At 39.6% G+C, this 14144-nt stretch overlaps 2 protein-coding genes across 3 annotated transcripts in view; one reads left to right on the forward strand and one right to left on the reverse strand.

Annotated features, from left to right (window-relative positions):
* Window positions 1-14144, reverse strand: part of LOC127578541 (voltage-dependent calcium channel subunit alpha-2/delta-4-like) — a 343330-nt gene that overhangs the window by 97056 nt on the left and 232130 nt on the right. The gene's annotated exons all lie outside the window — the stretch shown is intronic.
* Window positions 1-14144, forward strand: part of lrtm2a (leucine-rich repeats and transmembrane domains 2a) — a 46199-nt gene that overhangs the window by 3300 nt on the left and 28755 nt on the right. Inside the window, exons 1-2 of one of the 2 annotated variants that reach the window (XM_052030325.1) lie at window positions 2256-2418; window positions 2753-2836. The gene's annotated coding sequence lies outside the window, so the exon portion shown is untranslated. Of the gene's footprint in view, window positions 1-2255; window positions 2419-2752; window positions 2837-14144 lie in introns of those variants that run through there. The other variant, XM_052030324.1, reaches the window with a different exon arrangement.

A 14144-nucleotide genomic window follows, 5' to 3' on the forward strand; every position in this document is an offset into this window, starting at 1 on the left:
CTCTCTCATTGTTTCAGAAAATAACAGCTGATTAAATAAAATCAGCCAACAAATTGAAACATGATAATTTGTACTGCAAAGCTTTTAACCGGTTAACTTAAAACAATTCTGTGCTTTGTTTCATTGATGCAACTCAGTGGGGCAGGCAGCATCTCTGGAAAGAGAAACAGATTTAGCCTTTCAGGTCCAAAACCCCTGGTCATTACATAGTTCAGATTTCCAGGATCTGCAGTTTTTTTGACTTTCACTTAGTTTCAATGTCACAGTCCTGAGTTCCTGCAGGCAATGCTCCAATCACCCACCATAGTTTGAGCACAAGATCAGCAACACTATAGGAAAGAATAGTATAAATGGTAATGGCAGAATAATATATTTGCAAATTATGAGTTATGTGCCAAGAACTTAAATGGAGCAGTGCAATAATGAAAAGTAATTTTACCTATAGTGGAACATAATTGTGATCCTTCCCAAGATGCATTGCAACACTCTGGAAATTCAAACAGGCATTTCTAGCAATAACATGGTTTCGGCATCAGACAGACATTGAATAATGTCAATCCTCATGCAATGCCACTTTAGAGCCCTGCTAGTAGAAATTAGGTGACATTGGTCCAAACCACAATCTTAATCAGGTTTTCTTAATGCTACTTGTTCCCACAATAAAAGTTCAAATTTCCATGGTCTGCTGCAGAACTGCTCAAACTAGACACTACTCCAATTGATCACAGAAATATCTACAGAGCATAACCAACACTTCAACATTTGAAAACTAAATACTATGGGTACTTAAGTGGAAAAAACCACTGGCTATGCTTTCGGAGTGGGAGTTTCAGGCCTGACATTGGAGGCAAGTTCATGGATCCTAAGGGAGGAGTTGCAGATGTAATCACTTTTGAAGTCCCCATCCCCACAGTCTACAGGGAAACCTACTCCTATCTTGAGGGCTCTTGGGAGCAATGTTTCCATAAGCTTAAGATTTAATGGCAGTCATCATAGAGATACAGGATCTTCTGCAGCCAGATCCCAAGTTCCTATACCTATACCTAGACTGATCTACCTTTACAGATCAAAGTCGCTGCTTCTTAGCAGTGGAGCATTCAAGTAGTTACATCTGATCCATGCCATATCTCACAATCTTGTGCTCATTTCAATTCTAGAGAGGTCACTGATGTTCTATTCTGCCAGAAAAAACTCCACTTTTTCTTGAATGAAGAAGATGAAACTGAACAAGTATATAGATTTGCCAGCAATGTTGGCTCCCCCAAAGTTCAGCCTTTATTAGACTGCCCTCATGGAATATTTTGTGCTCCCTTCAAAACATGGTACTCTTCATGAATCATGAAAGTTTCTTCTTCCTGAATGTTCAGTTCACTGTTGATCACCAAAAGAATTTTCTCATGGCCAATGCCAATTGTTCATGGCATTCACACGATTCCTTCATTCTGGTAGATTTCAATTTGCCAAATATCTTTTAGACTAGCACTGCCCTGAGGTTTGAATCTTGGAGAATAAAGCTATCCACCCTTCCACGGCTTCTCACACCTGTCTCTGATCCATCAACTCCAGTTGTGCATCATTACAATGAGAGTTATAGAACCCCGTGGGAAATGGCATTAACTTACTCAAATTGAGATTCCACCATCTGCACCAATCCAGGTCACAGGCCAAACATGTCTTCAAACATGTCTGCTGCATCCAATATAACACAGACAACAGGAAATCTCAGCATTGCCTGGGGGACCACATCAAAAGGTGGACAAAGAAAAGGACAAACTCAAGGAGGAGTAGGAGGAGAATCAGCCGGGCACTGCAAGTGTTGGTGTAAAAGGATCATATGATCCAGCATTGGAAGCATGCCCTCTCTGGACATGAATGACTTCATAGCCTGGAAGTTCTTGAGTACTTCACTTTTACTCAACACATCTTAGCACGTACTCCAATGTGAAACTGCCCAGAAGACTGCAGCTATTCATTCCCAATGAACAATGCACAATGGCAAAGGATACAGAGCAATGGCCAACATTCACTTCAACTAAATTGGACCTTACAAAGTGAGGGAAATGAAATACTGCATTATTGTTAGAGAACAAATGACACAGCACATAACCCAAGACTCCAGAAGGTTGGTGGGGAGATCTGAACCTTTCGTTATTGTTCTCCCAATCTCAGAAGCAGTTCCCGGTTGAAGTGACCAGATGAGCTTTACACTCAAAAGTACTCCAAATACCTTGTCTGATGGCTCCTTTAAAAGAATTTTGACAAAGACAGATCATATTTGACTCTCAGGCTCTGTGATTGTTCATATCACTCATTAAGGAAGGAGCATTGTCATATAGGAACAAATTGTAGTTATCACAGATTCTTTATCATTTAAATCCATGTAGTTCACACCTATCGGTTTTGGAGGCAGCTTTACAAGTAAGTGTCTTATCTTGCAGCAACGAATCGATGTCATATTATTCCTAATAAGATGGTATCACAAGATTTCCTTAATGTAATTGTTAAGAGTTAATGTCAGCTATAAACAGTGGCCAGCAATTGATCCAGTTAAAGCAGGGGTACAATTATACAGTGCATTAGTTATCTTTTTAGTACCCTGTATACTAAATTCAAAATGTAGTTTAAGTTAATTACTAACGAGATAATGCTGAATCCAAGCTAAGCTACTTAACATCAAATGATAATTATAGAATGTACATTATTTAATCGTATACATTCATTCACCTTCCCATTGTGAACGTCTTCCATCTAGGTCTGGATGGTCCAGTGTTACAACAAAGTGCCCCCACTGAGCTGTAGCCAAGCTGCTGGAAGGCTGCTCTCTTTCACTAGACGGGTAAGCAGATGTCAATGATAAGCCTGACATTGTACATCTGGGACCAGAGTTGAGATAGAAGTAGACAAAATGTCTGTGTATTTTTTTATGTTACTGCAAATATAAATAAGTAGAAAGAGGTGGAGTAATGCACAGAACATTATTTATTCAAGGCAGTTAGTTTAACTAAACAGCAGTGTCTGGTACAACATTGTATGAAGGCCATACCGCACAGTACATTCACCTATTAAGGGAACCATTACACTTTGATGCACTACACACCTTCTTCCTTTAAAAAAGAAATAAACCCATATAAACCATCCTCTCAACTGCAAGAGTAGTATTTGTTATCCCTGAAGAGTTCACTTCAGGCAACTGCAATGCTGATGAATCACTTCCTCCTATATGCCATGTGGAAGCCACATGGGTGCAGATATTTTGTGGCCTCTTGACCCATATCCTGTCGAGTGAAGGCTGCTTTATTGAAACCACCCTATAACTCAGATCTATGTTCATCCTGTACTTCATGTTCTCACCATCCTTTAGGCCTCCATCATCTACATGAACCTTTTACTTCGTATCACTCATTTTCATCATATACTTTCTGCTGTTTCCCAGTACTTCCACAATATCTCCATGGCTCCCACTTAATCTCTCTCTCATAATCTTATTTCTTGCTCCTCCCCTTCTAGTTCCTCTTCTTTTTCTTCACCTATCCTTCCAAGTTAGTCAGTACCAAGCTCATCCATGTACCGAGCTGTCAATGGATCAGCATCTCACTGGGGAGTATCCTTTGGTAGAATAAAGGATAGCCCTGTATAAAGGAGGAAACAATGTAAGCCAGTGACTTGTGGACCAGTTTTTTTTCCAGTAACTGCTGGTTCACTGTTACCTGCATTCTGCAGGCCAACTGTTAAGCCTCGCCCTTAGACACTGCACAGCATGGGGACGTTTAACTATGCTGTCATTGAATGAGATGAACATGACAAACTGCCAACCTGAAATGTGAACCATTGTCAGAAATCAGTCCCTAAGAGAGGCTATGCATTGCAAAAACAGATCGCGGATTCTTTAAGGACTGTTCTATGGAGGTTTCTGACCCAATGGGCAACACCCCAACTACTTTGAGTGGCTATCTTGAAAAAAATCATTGAATGGCAGGAGGCTATGGACACCAATGTCCTGATCAAACTCAGGTCAGTGCACAAAGCCTCTGGTCACTGCTTTCACATGATCAATTTCCATATGTTGGGCATGGTTAACCTTCAGTATGTGTGGCTGTACTACCTTCAGAATAACTGCTCTGTGGCCCACTTCAAGAAACTTAACTCACCAGCAGCTCCTGCAGCATTCTCAAGAAGGATTTGATCTCACTCACTCCCATCTCCAGTTTGCTCCACCCTGACAAGGTAATTTATATGCCTGCCTCAAGAGAGCATCTATATGAGTGGTCCTGGCAATTCTGTGACTGTCACCAGAAAATTATCATCAGTAACTTGCAAATTAAAATACCATGCTCTGAATCAGTCATTGCTTCCTCATGTGGCATATGTGAAGGCACATCTATCATAACATAATGCTTCAATGTCCATTACTTAACAGTTTTCCAGGTGTGACAAAAACATTGCCCATCTTTGCCAACATCACTGGAAGAGCTGACTTTGGCCCAGCTGTTTATGGTCTATGACCATTCAAATGCATGTCAACCCAGAACTTGTAGAATTGATATCCAAAAAAATAGTTGCTGAAGCTTCTTTCAAATATATGCATAGTTTTTCTCACTGAGAAGGAGTAAAATTTCAAAACATTAGTTAGCTCTCTCACATCCAACAAAGCCATCACCATTTCCTGGCCTAGTCTCTACCCATTCTTGTTAATCCTGAACCTCAGGTAGACACCTTCAGGCTGCATAAATGCACGCTTGTTCCCTTTTAGATGGACTTTGTGCTCTGTAAACTGCTAAGTACCTTCCCCAATACCCTGAATTCATCTTTATCAATATCATTTTGATTACATGAACAACTCTGTGATACCTTGCAGCATTTTGTCCATTACCAACCGAAAAATGTTTGGGATGATTGGTAGTTTGGTGTAGGCATACAAACCTTGTGTGTATTAGTTGTCAAGTAGCTTTGATTCCCTGAGTCCACGTTCAAAGGCACGCAGACATGTGAAAACTTGCCAAAGTATCATGAGTCTGCCTGTGCATTCAAACATGGAACTTTGAATCATACTGAAGATAGATACCAGTGCATCTAACTGCCCACACCATCACTGGAGTCACCATTTAACTCCATGGTGGAGTTGTGACTGGGTGAAGAGATGTCCTTCGCCTCCAGGTCTCAGCTTTATGCTTGAGAGGCTGCCACATGAATGGTAACTCCACTTAATTTTTAAATTATAATTTAAATCTATTATCTTTTAAATATCTTTGAGTTTCAGAAACAAACAGAAATTATTAAGACGTTTTTAACAGCTGGTGAGCTGTCTCAAGACATTATGAGGGCAGGACATGAAAATATGTTGCCTGGAGCCTATCCATGGTTCTGAGCTTGCACCACCTTGCCGAATATCAATCAGATGTGGAGATCAGCTTGTCCGGCTACTAAATCCAGAAGAAGTGCTGGTGAATCAGGACTGTGGGCCATGAATCTGGGAGGTGGGCTGAATCTGGGATGATCTGGCCCACATAGAATGCATACTTCCCAGCCACCATAAGTAGAGATAACAAAACAAAGGGCCCAGGTATGTATTATATAGTAGGCAGAGCCACCATCAATCCTGATAATGATTAGGGACATAAAGCAACAAAACATCTCCTTAACTTTAACCACAAGAATGGCATATTGTATGAGGACTGGTTTGAGAATCAGGATAATCCAAAAAATACAATAAAAGATCAAGATAAAACACTGAAAACTCATCAAGCAGTATTGGAATAATAATTGAAAGGGGTTTTGGACTTGGAGCGGTTAGTTCACTGGACGCTATCAGATGACTAGCATGGTACTGATGTTAAGTAAATGATTTTGGTATCAATGAAACTTGATGCGGTAATTCATTGGGAAAAGTGTAGTCATTACTGGTGACTTGTTTAAATTGAGTTTCTTACTTTTACTTGCTATTGAAATTGAAGCTCTAGTGCACCTCAGGCTTATTATCAACAGCATTCATTATCTTCTAGACCCACCTGGTATATGGTGATTCCTTTTTGAGAGTGTAATTGTGCAGTGGTATTCTGGATTCATTTTTAATGCTGTGCAATAGAACATGGCCAGAACTATCTAAATAGCAAATCCTTAGTTTCATCAAGCCTAATTATAGTTACAGAAATGTTCAGCATAGGAAGAGGCTATTTAACTCATTGCAACTAATTTTGGAAAGAACTGCATATTTAACTCAATGTTCCTGGCTTTTCTCCATATACTATTAGACAATGTTTTCAGATATTTACCTCCATTTTTAAATGATTACAGTTCTGCTTCTAATATTGTTTCTCATGGGGCATTCCATATCCTAACAACTCAGGTTTGTTTAGACATGGAATGCCCTCCAATTTTTAATGATCATGAACTTACATCTTCTTGTTATTCCCTAACTGAACAATGAAACTACTTTTTCTCAATTAGTTAAAATCTCTCATAAGGAGTAGGAGCAGGAAATTGTAAGAACATAATGGAAAGAAGAAGCTATGTAAAAAGAACAGAAGAAGATGGTGCAGACAGTGGATAGAGCAAGATCTAGATAGTGTCAGTGAAACAAGAGAAAAATAATAGGAAGGTGAATAAATATAATAGTGCTGGGAAGAAGGAGAAACGGGCATTGGAGTCAGGGGACCCATGTAATGAAAAAAACAGCAGATGCTCATTTATTAATAAAATTAATGCACTTGATTGCTAAAAATAAATCAATTCCCACTTCAGCGCATGCTTCATTAAGTCTGAAAGTGTTCATTTGATCAAGCTTTCAATCTCCTCACCCTTGCCCCCACCTAAGTCCCTTTTACCTAATATTTTCTAGCAGTTACCTTGCAAATTTCCATTCAGCACATAGCAGAAATGACTGTCATCACTTAACAGTTTCCAATTTGGGCAAAATTCTCAATTATGTCCCAGTCCACACTGTAACATGTCAAGAAATATTCTTTGGTAAGACATTTTTCACATCTCTTCACAATGTTATATCAAGTGTGCTTAAAAATAAATACCATTTGTAAACTAAAAACATTGCTAATTGTTAAGTAGTTTGCATTTGTGCATGATATAAAATAAAGAATAGACAGCAAAGAGATTGGTCTTATCATAAATGTTGGTGTTCATATAGTCCCTGCATTTTATAGCATTTCTTATAGTTAAGGATTGGGTCCCATTCAAAAATCTTGAGTGGAGAAATGTTATTTAATGGTCTCTGGACTAGTTCTAAGGCAGCAATTAGCAGAAAACATGTTAACTAATATAAAAAAATTAACGCACCAAATTTTACCAATTTCAATGATTAAATGGTATGAATGGTAAAATTACAAAACAAGGTTTTCAGCTCTCTGATTTAGTGTTGATGGAAAAGTTGACTGTTGCTGAAAGATAAACTTGCTCAAAGCAAAATCAGGAACCCTCAAATAGTTAAAATAGTTCACCCTGTTAACTATTACCTCTTGTAAAAGGAATGCCTCATTGCAACCAATTGGTATATGAACATATGAACACAAGAAAATAGGTATTATTTTCTCTGTGAAATTTGGCTCAATTGAAATCCTCAAGTTAAATAAATTGAAACTGCAAAAATAGAATTTAAGGTGCTGTGTTTGCTGACATCAACTGAGACAGTAAAAGGGGTTTTTGATAATGGGCGAGGGAGAGGAAAATAATCAGGTTTATGAACTCTTCTCTGACCAGGTTAATTAGGTAGATTCAAGTTTCAAAATCATTTTTCTGATTAAACTCCAGTGCTGTAATGAATCAACTTCATTTAGCTGCTTTGAAAGGAATTATAGGCTAAAAATTCATTGCTATCTGCTAGTAAGCTATTCAATTCAGGAAGTGAAGTAACTCCAGATCAACTCTAAACGGATACTCTTGCATCAAAACATTTTTCTTGGCACTCAAAATGCTAATCACAAAATCAACTGCCAAGATTAAGTGTATATGAGAAAAGCAGTCATTTCTTAAGTTGGTGTGGAAGGAATTATGGATAGTAGCTTCAAGCTCACCATTTGACTCTTCCATGTTCATTGTGAATATTTGAGTCATAAATAAAAGCAAGAGTCCAGGTTCAACCTCTCAATTGTGTGAAATGCACTGGTGTCTATTAGGTCAGTAATAGGAATTACACAGTCTCTGTTGCCAATGGCCTACTGTGAGGTAAATTGGCCAGGATTACTGCACCTCATCACTGATCTGTTGAAAGCAGTATGAATGTTGAAATAAATGGCTTAACCCATCTAAGATAAGATTTCTTTATTAGTCACATGTACATCGAAACACACAGTGAAATGCATCTTTGTGTAGAATGTTCTGGAGGCGGCCTGCAAGTGTTGCCACACTTCTGGCGCCAACAGAGCATGCCCACAACTTCCTAACCTGTATGTCTTTGGAATGTGGGAAGAAACCGGAGCACCCAGAGGAAACCCGCACAGACACGGGGAGAATGTACAAACTCCTTACAGACAGCGGCTGGAATTGAACCCGGGTCACTGGCGCTATAATAGCATTATGTTAACCGCTACACTACCATGCCTGCCTTAACATTTGTTAATGTTGCACTTAAATTTTCCAGTCAGTATCATGTTTTAAGCTTGTTGACTAGCTATCCATAGTTCATGTCTAAGCTCATATATAAAAAATTATGCTCAGGGAAGTATCTAGTGCCAATGTAAAAAAAAGGTAAAGACAATAATTTTGGTGGTGGGAGAGGCAGCCAATAATGATAAAGCGATATTGAGCAACAATTCCGGGCAATATAGGGCAGCAAGGATATGGGCCAAATACTGGCAAATGGAACTAGCTCAGGAACTAACTCGGCATGGACGAGTGGGGCCAAAGGGCCTGTTTCCATGTTTTACAACTTTATGACTCTAAACAAGATTTGACAGCAACCCAAATAAGGAAATGATGGGAAAATGACCAAAAGTGTTGTTCAAAACAAGTAAATTCAAGGAGAATCAAAGGAACAGAGAGGGCAGTAGAGAGTCAGAGGGCTTTAGGAATGAAATTTTAATGTTGGCTCCTGTAAGTATCATTTCCAATGGTGGATCAGTTAAAGTCAGAGATACATAAGAGACCAGTATTCAAGGAGTCCAAAGGTTTTAGTAGGTTATAAGCCTGTACAAGTTTGCAGAGATTGAGAGGAACAAGGCCATAAAAGGATATGGAAACGAAAATGAGAACTTTAAAATAGATTGGCAAGCACGTAGGTCAATGAGCACATGGGTAAAGTGTAAGCTTGTAATGTGTCTTTTGTCCAGGGATGAAATAAGGAAATAATCTTTGAAGCATTACATTTATAATAAATCATAGTTCTCTGGCACCAGTAAAAGTTCATAACAGTTCCAATTATACAGTTCGGGTTAGCAGGAACAAGTAGAACAACAAAATAAGTAGAAATTGTCAGAAAACCTACAGAGAAAAACTGCAAGGTGCACTGGAAAAGTATGAGCCTGATGTGTAACTGGTTGCCTTACATTTCCATTTTAATATAAAGAATTCAAGTAGTAAGATACTGTCAAGAGAAAATGACCTGCAAATGTTTTGCCCAAATAAATGAATGATTCTTATGCAATCAGCATCAACTGGGAGCTCTCCCACCACAGGATATCAACAGTAATGGTTGGATACAAAGTTCCTTCTGCTTTGGCCCAACATTGGTCTTTTTAAAAACCTATCCCCAAATATAGTAATTTTTCCTTTAATTTATTACAACAATCATTTTCATGGCATCTCTAGGTCAAATTGTTAGATTGCTATCAATTGAATGGCAGATATATCACCTTGAATTGAAGTGGAACCTATTGTGAACATAGAATTTTACAATTGTTCCAAAATACATAATTCTCATCAATTTTTGGTTGAATTCAAACCCAGGTTCCACACAAACTTGTATATTATGCTCCTCAAACATTTTAGAAGATCTTTCTAAGGTTGGGCATTTATGGCCATGTGGATTTGTAAGTGGACTTACTTTGTAATATAGTAAAAGTGCTTAGTAGGTCCTTCCTTTTACTTGATGTTGTATCTGTTACCACTGGCTGCTGTTCCTTTTTAATTACAATTTCTTGTTTTTTCTCCATACTGTTTAGTATCTTTATTTTCTAATTAAATATCCCTTTTAAATACCACAACTTATTTTTGTTTATAGGTATCAGAGAAACAGAATCCATATACAATTCTCCATTCAGTTTTTTTCACATACCTCTTTAATGGGCTTAATTAACATTTTAAGATTGTGTCCAGTTGTTCTAGATTCCCTTAGTAGAAGAGTAACTCCCAATCAACAATGTCTATTCTTCTTGTTATTTTAAAGTTCATCCATAATTATCATTATCCTTCCAGTATACAGGATGTAATCTTCTGCAATCCCTCACATAACTCAGCCCTCTTTCCCCAGAACGTTGGGCCTTCTCCAAAAGTATATTTGTTGTGTTTGCGTATTCAGAGCTAAATAGTCTCAACTTCCAGCACTTCTCATTTAGACTATATTTCTATCCTTCATCTCTATGCCAAAGATGTACCAACTTGCCCTTTTTTATATAACATCATAGAAAAGATTGTTAGATTAATCTTTGTCCTTCTGAAATTCTGAATGCACTTTCTTCACAATTCATTGTACTTTGTAACTTAACATCATTTTCATTTGGAAATACAGCCCGTGACAGACAAATTTTTATCATTTGTATCTGGAGTAACGTGTTTTTACATGCTTACATGTGTGGGTTTTAATAAAGGTTTTGGTTTTTGACATGGATTGCATCTTACACTGTCCACTGTAAATAATAACAGCAGGCAATGGCATCTGTATCATCTTTCAGTCATACATAATTGAAAATGATACACTGCTTAAAATACTGCAATTCATGCATTCTGACAGAATTTCCCCATTTATTATTCATAACTAAAATCTCATGCCATTTTCAATAAGCAGTAATGGAAGTGGAGTCAAAGGTTTGCCTATTGGTGACATGGAAAATGAGTTAAGACGATTCCTCCACTGTGTTTTGTTTGCAGTTCCTTCACAAATTACACTTTATAACCACCTGTTCAAGTTTTATATGTATGAATGCCTGCTCCCAAAATGGGATTTGAGTCACCCAATCTTCATACAGTCTATTCAAGTCTTTGTCTCACCGGCTAATATTAACAGGACAGAATGAGTTGCTACGCATAAATGGTATTGGGCACTGATCATAAAATACAAATACATGAAGAAAGTTATTTGATCCACTCTATCTAATTAATCTGGAAATAATTTACACTTCTACCGTACAGCAGCAAACTGTTTTTGGTTTCATTGATAGCATCATATCAATTATAGACCAGTGAGCCTTACATCTGTGGTAGGCAAGCTGTTGGAAAGGATTCTTAAAGATAGGATCTATGGGCATTTAGAGAATCATGGACTGATCAGGGACAGCCAGCATGGCTTTGTGAAGGGCAGATCATGTCTCACAAGCCTGATAGTGTTCTTTGAGGAGGTGACCAGACAGATTGACGAGGGTAGTGCAGTAGATGAGGTCTGCATGGATTTTAGTTAGGCATTTGACAAGGTTCCACATGGTAGGCTTCTTCAGAAGGTCAGAGGGCATGGGATCCAGGGAAGCTTGGCCGTGTGGATTCAGAATTGGCTTGCCTGTAGAAAGCAGAGGGTAGTGGTGGAGGGAGTGCATTCAGATTGGAAGGCTGTGACTAGCGGTGTCCCACAAGGATCAGTTCTGGGACCTCTGCTTTTCGTGATTTTTATTAATGACTTGGATGAGGGGGTAGAAGGGTAGGTTGGCAAGTTTGTAGATGACATAAAGGTTGGTGGTGTTGTGGACAGTGTGGAGGATTGTCGAAGATTGCAGAGGGACATTGATAGGATGCAGAGCTGGGCTGAGAAGTGGCAGATGGAGTTCAATCCGGAGAAGTGTGAAATGGTACACTTTGGAAGGACAAACTCCAAGGCCGAGTACAAAGTTTATGGCAGGATTCTGGGTAGTGTGGAGGAGCAGAGGTATCTGGGGGTCCATATCCACAGATCCCTGAAAGTTGCCTCACAGGTGGATAGGGTGGTTAAAAAAGCTTATGGGATGTTAGCATTCATTAGTCATGGGATTGAGTTTAAGAGCCGCGAGGTAATGATGCAGCTCTACAGAACTCTGGTTAGACCACACTTAGAATACTGTGTCCAGTTCTGGTCGCCTCATAGGAAGGATGTGGAAGCATTGGAAAGGGTGCAGAGGAGATTTACCAGGATGCTGCCTGGTTTAGAGAGTATGCATTATGAGGAGAGACTAAGGGAGCCAGGGCTTTACTCTTTGAAGAGAAGGAGGATGAGAGGAGACATGATAGAGGTGTACGAAATAATAAGAGGAATGGATAGAGTGGACAGCCAGTGCCTCTTTCCCAGGGTACCAATGCTCAATACAAGAGGGCATGGCTTTAAAGTAATGGGTGGGAAGTTCAAGGGAGATATCAGAGGAAGGTTTTGTACCCAGAGGGTGGTTGGGGCATGGAATGCGCTGCCTGGGGCAGTGGTGGAGGGAGGTACATTGGTCAAATTCAAGAGATTACTAGATAAACATATGGAGGAATTTAAAATAGAGGGATATGTGGGAGGAAGGGGTTAGATAGTCTTAGGTGAGGTATAAAGGTCGGCACAACATTGTGGGCTGAAGGGCCTCTATTGTGCTGTACTGTTCTATGATTCTATGATTCTATCATAGAGTTGAACAGCATGGAAATAGGCCCTTTGGCCCAACTTGTCCATGCTGACCAAGTTGTCTGAGCTCATCCCATTTGCCTATGTTTGGCCCATATCCCTCTAAACCTTTACGATCCATGTACTGTCTAAATGTCTTTTAAATGTTGTAATTGTACCCACCTCTGCAGCTTCCTCTGGCAGTTCATTCCATATACCCACCATCCTCTGAATGAAAAATTGCCCCTCAGGTCCCTTTTAAATCTTTCCCCTCTCACCTTAAATCTATGGCCTTTAGTTTTAGACTACCCTACCCTGGGAAAAAGACTGTTACTGCTCACCTTATCTATGCCCCTCACAATTTTATATACCTCCATAAGGTCACCCCTCATCCTTCAACATTGCAGGGAAAAAAAAATCACAGCCTATCCAACATCTACTTATAACCCAAGCTCTTCAGTCCTGGCAATATCCTTCTGAGTCTTTTCTGCACCCTTTCCAGTTTAATAGCATCCTTCCTATAGCTAGGCAACCAGAACTGCACACAATAATTCAAGAGTGGTCTCACCAACACCTTGTACAGTTGCAACATGAAATCCCAACTCCTGTACTCAGTGCCCTGACTGATGAAGGCAAGCATGTGAAATGCCTCTTTCACCACCCTGTCTATTTGTGTCACCACTTTCAGGGAACTATGTACCTGTACCCCTGGGTCCCTCTATTCAACAACACTCTCCAACACTGTCAGGCTTCTTGCATTAAAATAAATGCATTTTCGTCTATCATACCTTACTTGCTCCCTGTCTAGCCCCTGTCTGTCCTGTCTACTGAACTTTAATATTTATATTAGCCTCAACTTTCTCATCTGTCACACTACTGCTTTGGATCCCAACCCCCTGCCAGACTAGTTTAAACCCTTCCTAGTAGCACTTGCAAATCTCTTCGCCAAGACATTGGTTCCCTTCCAGTTCAGGTGCAACATGATCCTCTTGTACAGATCCCACCTGCCCTAGAAGAGAGTTCAATGATCCATATATACTTGAAGCCCTCCCTCCTGCACCAGCTCCTTAGCCATGCATTAAACTATTTCTTGCCTCACTAGCTTGAAGCATGGGAATTAATCCTGAGAATACAACCCTAGTGGTCCTGATTTTTAACTTACTACTTAACTCCATAAATTCTCTTTGCTTGAACTCGTATCTCTTCTTGCCTTCATCCTTTATACCAATATGGACCATGCACTCTGGCTGCTCACCCTCCTCCCTCAGAATGTCTTGTGCCCACTCAGAGACATCCTTGACCCTGGCACCAGGGAAGCAACGCACCATCCTGGAGTCCTGCTTGCACCACAGAAATGCCTGTCTGTTCCTTGTACTAAAGAGTCCCCTAGTCCCCTACCACTATTGCCCTACCATTCTTCACAGCAGAGCTAGTGGTGGTG

Source organism: Pristis pectinata, chromosome 15 (genome assembly GCF_009764475.1).
Source record: "Pristis pectinata isolate sPriPec2 chromosome 15, sPriPec2.1.pri, whole genome shotgun sequence".
Lineage (NCBI taxonomy): Eukaryota > Metazoa > Chordata > Chondrichthyes > Rhinopristiformes > Pristidae > Pristis > Pristis pectinata.